The sequence below is a fragment of the Ovis canadensis genome, chromosome 5 (genome assembly GCF_042477335.2).
Source record: "Ovis canadensis isolate MfBH-ARS-UI-01 breed Bighorn chromosome 5, ARS-UI_OviCan_v2, whole genome shotgun sequence".
In the NCBI taxonomy this organism is placed as follows: Eukaryota; Metazoa; Chordata; class Mammalia; order Artiodactyla; family Bovidae; genus Ovis; species Ovis canadensis.
Window position 1 is genome coordinate 111,111,365 of NC_091249.1, and position 6,353 is coordinate 111,117,717.

Below are 6,353 nucleotides of genomic sequence, written 5' to 3' on the forward strand. Positions count from 1 at the left end.
CACGACTGAGAGACTGAACTGAAGAACTGTAAAGGAATAAAAAAGCAATGTTTCTTTAACTTGTGAGAAACCCTGAAAGTACAATTAAATGCTATTTACAATCATTGTTTAAAACTATTAATGCTAATGAACAGAATAAAGTAGGAAGAGGGGATTAAAACAGAAAACTAGAAATTAATGAAGTAAAAAGTAGAACCCAAGAATCTATAAATAAAAAGTAGTAGTTTTTGAGGGGAAAAACCTAAAACAGATATATCACTATCTAGCAAGACCAATTAAAATAAAAGGTATATACCTGTCTAGCATTAACAATGTAAACTTGAAAAAAAATCACAATTGCAGAAGAGATAAAAATTCAAATCAATATGCCAATTAATTTCTTTGAAAATCTTAAAGATGAATTCAGTTTTCTGTATTAAGTGACTTAAATAAAAAAATAGAAATTAAATAATGACAGACAATAAAAAGAATGAATAAATCTAAATTATTAGCACTTAACATTTGCTGTTTTCAGACCATTAGTGGGGATATTCATTTTTGGAAGCAGCTTAGAAAGAAACAGCAAAACTCATAGATAAATGCACACGTTAAGTTAGTCATCTCTCTTTACAAAGTCTCAGGAAATAATCAAATGAGCATGTAAAGTAGATTATGCAAGTATGGTTTTTATGCAGTTATTTTTACAGCGTTTATGAATTTTCCCCCCTAAGAACAGATTGTCCACCAATAGGTGATGGAAGAATCCGCCATATATCTATAATTGGATTCTGTGGAACCGTTCAAGATGATAAGTATGGACCTAAATTAAGACATGAAAATGCATGCATAGTGCATTCATGTGCTCCAATAATATGCCCCCTGCCCCCACTGTGCCCTCTGTCTTCCGGTCTGCCTTGTGTATTTAACCCTTCTCTAAGTATCCCACCCAGGAAATCCTAGCTCTATCAGAAACCTGGCCCACGCAGCCTCCTGGCTTGGCTCCTCTCCTTTGCTCACAGGGGCTCTCACCACGTGGTTGTCCTGTGATCAGTCGTTTGGTTTGTGTTCATTCACCTCAGTTTTTGAGGTTTAAGGGAATATCTTTCCACTAGTTTTATTGGTGTGTTTTTGTTTTGCTATCCTATGTTGCTCTGTCTATTCTTGAGTGGTGATTTAGAGGAGATTTGAAGACTTGGCTTGTCTGTTTCTGTAGTTCTCTGCCACTTACTAGAAATTCTGGATCAAACATATTTCTCTGGTAGCCTTGCTTTTTCGCATGTTAAGATTCAACATCTTCCACATTCTCTCAAATGTGTCATAGTCCTTCCTCACTATTCTATCAGATGATAATTAGGCTTTATTCTTAAAGGAAAAAAGTCATCAGATGTGAAATCCCCCATTTTATCCCTGACAACCTACATTTCCACCCATTCTTCCTATTCTTTCTTATTATAGTGAGGAATGTGTCCATTCTTTTATCCCAAAGGTTAACCTCTCCACATTTGTTTGGTTTTTCTCAAGAATCATTGTTCCTTTGCTTATATCATCTTGCTCGTGAATAAGCAACCACTCCCTCTCTAATCGGAGAAGGCAGTGGCACCCCACTCCAGTATTCTTGCCTGGAGAATCCCCGTTTGGGCGCCACTTGCTAGGGTCCAGCCCTGGTGGATCCAGGGTGATTCGAAGGTGGGGACGGAGTTGGTATTCTTGGAAATAACTTATTTAATTACAGATAGAGAGGGATTAGGAAATTAGCAGAGAAAAAGAGGCTGAATAACTTGGTTTACATGGAATACCAATCACCACCTACATAGGCCGCAGGTGTCTTCCCGTTCTCCTGAAGGAGAGAAGGCACTGAAGCCCCCCTGTCCCCGGTCTGATCTTAGAAGCCCAGGCAAAATTAGCAGGCTTGGTGGGTACCCATGCACCAGATGGGAATTTGGCCAGAAAAATGGGGAGCAAGAAAGAAGCGACATGGGGGAATCAGTCTTTCCGGAAACTGATCCAGATTTCTTAATATTTAAGTTTGCTTATATACCTTTTGTTATACATAGGGATGAATACAGTCATGCGGGGGTCAGCAGTCCTGACCTTTATCAAAATCAGGTGCTTCACATAAATGTATAAAAAAAAGGTCTTAGGGGATTTTTCTGGCCACGAGACCTGCTGACATTTTACAACCCTTTCTTTCTGATAACCAAAAGACTTATTTTTTCCAAGGGTGTTTTTTCTTAAACCAGGCACCACCCTCCAAATAAAGTTGCATTCCTATAGGGCGATGGTGTAGCGAGTTACAATCAAGAAAGGAATTCATTTAACCCAAGGTTAACATGATTAATCTTAAAGGTTAATACTTATTTCTCCTATATGCTAGTTATATTCATTATAAGGGCAGGAAATATGGAGATTTAGCAGCAAACACCAGCCCAACAAATGAAAATCCTTTCACCAATGTTCCCCTTAAGATCTATTTAGTCTTAACATAGTGATAAAGTTACATTTTTACATAACAAGGACACAGTGATTTATAACAAAGTACAGTGATCCATTACAAAAGAGAAAATTCATTAACTCAAAAAGTTTAGTATTGCTAACCTTAAAAACTACTTTATTTCCTTTTCTATATTCCAAATACATTGATTAATATATTCCCAGGTGCCTGAGGATATGGAGGCCTGGCGGCAATCGTTGACTCAACAATGAGAAAAGCCCTATGCTAATTCAGTTCAGTTCAGTTCAGTTCAGTTGCTCAGTGTGTCCTACTCTTTGCGACCCCATGAATCGCAGCACACCAGGCCTCCCTGTCCATCACCTACTCCAGGAGTTCACTCAGACTCGCGTCCATCAAGTCAGTGATGCCATCCAGCCATCTCATCCTCTGTCGTCCCTTTCTCCTCCTGCCCCCAATCCCTCCCAGCATCAGAGTCTTTTCCAATGAGTCAACTCTTCGCATGAGGTGGCCAAAGTACTGGAGCTTCAGCTTTAGCATCATTCCTTCCAAAGAAATCCCAGGGCTGATCTCCTTCAGAATGGACTGGTTGGATCTCCTTGCAGTCCAAGGGACCCTCAAGAGTCTTCTCCAACACCACAGTTTAAACGCATCAATTCTTCGGCGCTCAGCCTTCTTCACAGTCCAACCCTCACATCCATACATGATCACAGGAAAAACCATAGCCTTGACTAGACGGACCTTAGTCGTCAAAGTAATGTCTCTGCTTTTGAATATGCTATCTAGGTTGGTCATAACTTTTCTTCCAAGAAGTAAGCATCTTTTAATTTCATGGCTGCAGTCACCATCTGCAGTGATTTTGGAGCCCCCAAAAATAAAGTCTGATGCTGTTTCTACTATTTCCCCATCTATTTCCCATGAAGTGATGGGACCAGATGCCATGATCTTCGTTTTCTGAATGTTGAGCTTTAAGCCAACCTTTTCACTCTCCTCTGTCACTTTTATCAAGAGGCTTTTTAGCTCCTTTTCACTTTTTGCCATAAGGGTGGTGTTGTCTGCATATCTGAGGTTATTGATATTTCTCCCGGCAATCTTGATTCCAGCTTGTGTTTCTTCTAGTCCAGCGTTTCTCATGATGTACTCTGCATATAAGTTAAATATGCTAATTAAGACTCTCAAAATACTCCAAACTCTCTTTGCTGTTTATGGTTGAGAGGTAGTAAACAATCATGTGTGTAGTGGCAGGAGTATGGATAATCCTGTCACACAAGCTAGTCTGTCTGCAGAGAGGTTTGACCTGAGACACCCTTGTCACACCCAGGGCAGGGAATTAGCAGCAATTATTGGCACAACAAATGAAAAAACTCTTCACCAATATAATTCCTAACCAACCCTCTATACTGACAATTTCCAACTTCCCAAAGGAATTTGCCTTTAGTAAGTCTAAAACATCTCGTGCCTCTCAGGTTGGGAGGCTGTAAAGAATCACATGTGGCCAGACGAACCTATACAGGCAGGCTAGATAACCTTCAGAGGAGTCTGTAAGCTGAAACACTCTTGTCATGCCCAGGAATTTTTATTGACCTGGAGCTGCACGGTAACTCCTTCTCCGAGAGACATGGTGATGGGGGAGAGCCCCCCATAAAGTCAGAGGTGTAGGTGAGAGCGTAAAACAGACTCTGGTTTTGGGTGTCGATGCTCGGGAACAAGGGGGTTCCTGAGGCTTGATCACACGTTTACATATGCCAAGCCTCCTTCCTCATGACCTTTGCCATGGGCGGAGTTCCTCATGCTGGCCCCCGGCAAGGGGAGCCTGGTGGGCTGCCGTCTATGGGGTCGCACAGAGTTGGACATGACTGAAGTGACTTAGCAGCAGCAGCAGCAGCAGCGGCCCACTCTAATATATTGTTATTGTAGCTCCAATTATGTAAAAATCTGTTTTCTTTATTGTCATTTCACAAAAATGTGACTGATGTCCTGTGCTCATATTTTAATTTCCTATCCATACTTTTTCTCATTACAATTTGGGTCTGCTATTAACCTTTACTATTAATTAAATTAATGACTGATCCACCTCATTCTTGTCAATGTCATCAGTGTTCTCTTGGCTGCGGTGTTCTACATCTCACATGGGGAGTTTACTATGTTCATTGTAGTTTACTCTTCAACAATATTTGAAACGACTGGCATGCCTTACTTCTAGAGGTTTTCCTCATTCTGCTCACACAGTGTTGCAATCTTGTGGTTTTTCTTCTATCACTAGCAACTTCTTAGTACATTTTTTTGGAGTCTCTGCTTGATCTCTGAACTTTGGAGCTTCTCATAATTGAGATGTTTGCCTCTTTCTCCTCCTCTTTCTGCACTTGCTTTTTAAAAAATATTTATTTATTTATTTGACTACATTAAGTCCTAGTTGTGGCATGTGGGATCCAGTTCTCTGACCAGGGATCAAACCTGGGCCCTCTGCTTTGGGACTGCAGAGTCTTAGCTACTGGACCACCAGGGAAGTCCCTACACTTGCTTTTATTTTTTTTATTTTTTATTTTTTTTTTGAATTTCTGCAACATTTTTAATCTGTAAACTGAAATTTTCATCATGCACAAAGGCCTATGAAATAGGCTTTCTTAGATTAGACCCAGTTTGGCCAACTGAAAATGGAAAATCAGGATGTTTTTTGTATAGGAAAATCTTCAATAAACCCAAGGAATGTTTTTCACAAGACACAGGCTGAACCCTAAGTTTTGCATCCAAGAGGCCAGGCGGTTGATTTGACTTTATCTTGTCGCACCAAGATTTGCAAAGGAAAGGTAAAAGTCAACCAAGACAGTACATTTCAATTTGTTTCAATTGTTTATTAACCAGAACACAAAAATAATCCTGGTAGATACCTTAGTTCATCCTTCTAATAAGCCTGTTGATCTGGTCTTCCCTGTTGCCAGCATCTCCACCTTCTACAAAATGGGTGGTCTTTTTCTTCATTCCACCTCGTGGAGAAGACAATTTAAAGGGCCACAGGAAGTTGTTTGCTTCTTTGAAACGTTTTCCAACGGTATAGATCTCATGAATCAGATCCTCCATGCAGATGATTCCGTATTTCCCAAGAGATCGAGCAATCAATGCCTTGTCTGTCAGGGCAATTCGCTTTTTGTTGATTTTGCCATAACCACGCTTGTAGATCAATTCATTTACAGACTTCAGATTTGGGTATCCCCATGCAATGTATGGCTCCACAATTCTCAGCATATTAATTGATGCCTTGTTGAGCTTCACAAAGGTGCCGTTGAAGATCTGCCGGAGGCGAAGGAGCTGCAGCACCTTTCGAACCTTTGGGCTCACACCGTTGATACCTCTGATCCTGATGACAAACGCCAATTTGGGTTCCGCGGGTACATAGAAGTTGCCGGCTTTTCGTGCCATCCTAGCCATTCGAATTTCAGTTCTGTACATCTGCCTGTATTCCTTGTGGTAATGCTTAGCTTTTTCATAGATAAGCTTCCTCCTTGCCTTACGAAGCATCTTTTGGGCAAACTTCTTTCTCAGTCGCTTGATCTTAAGCTCTGCGAAATTCTTCCGCTTTTTCTTAAGGGTTTCTGGCACAGCAGGAACCTTCTTTTTCTTCTCTTCTGCACCCTCCATGGTTCCAGCCGGGAAAGAGGCCCTACACTTGCTTTTAAAGACCTTATTAATTTACACAAATTGAAATAATGACTGTATGGCCATAAACTGCCAATTCTTTCTTTTTTTTTTAAACTGCCAATTCTTAATTGGTATCTCCAATCCAAAACTCTGAGCTACCATCTGGATACCCAATTTAGATACCCCAGGGACATCTCAAATTTAATACAGCAAAATCTGAACCTGTCTCCCATATCAAGTAGAACTCCCCCCTCCCTTACCCTCTCCTGCAAGCCAAATATGTAGGGAT

General features: G+C 40.6%; 1 pseudogene; it reads right to left on the minus strand.

Annotated features, from left to right (window-relative positions):
* Positions 1-5,186: 5,186 nt before the first annotated feature.
* LOC138440528 (large ribosomal subunit protein uL30 pseudogene) lies at positions 5,187-6,078 on the minus strand (annotated as a pseudogene).
* Positions 6,079-6,353: the final 275 nt, after the last annotated feature.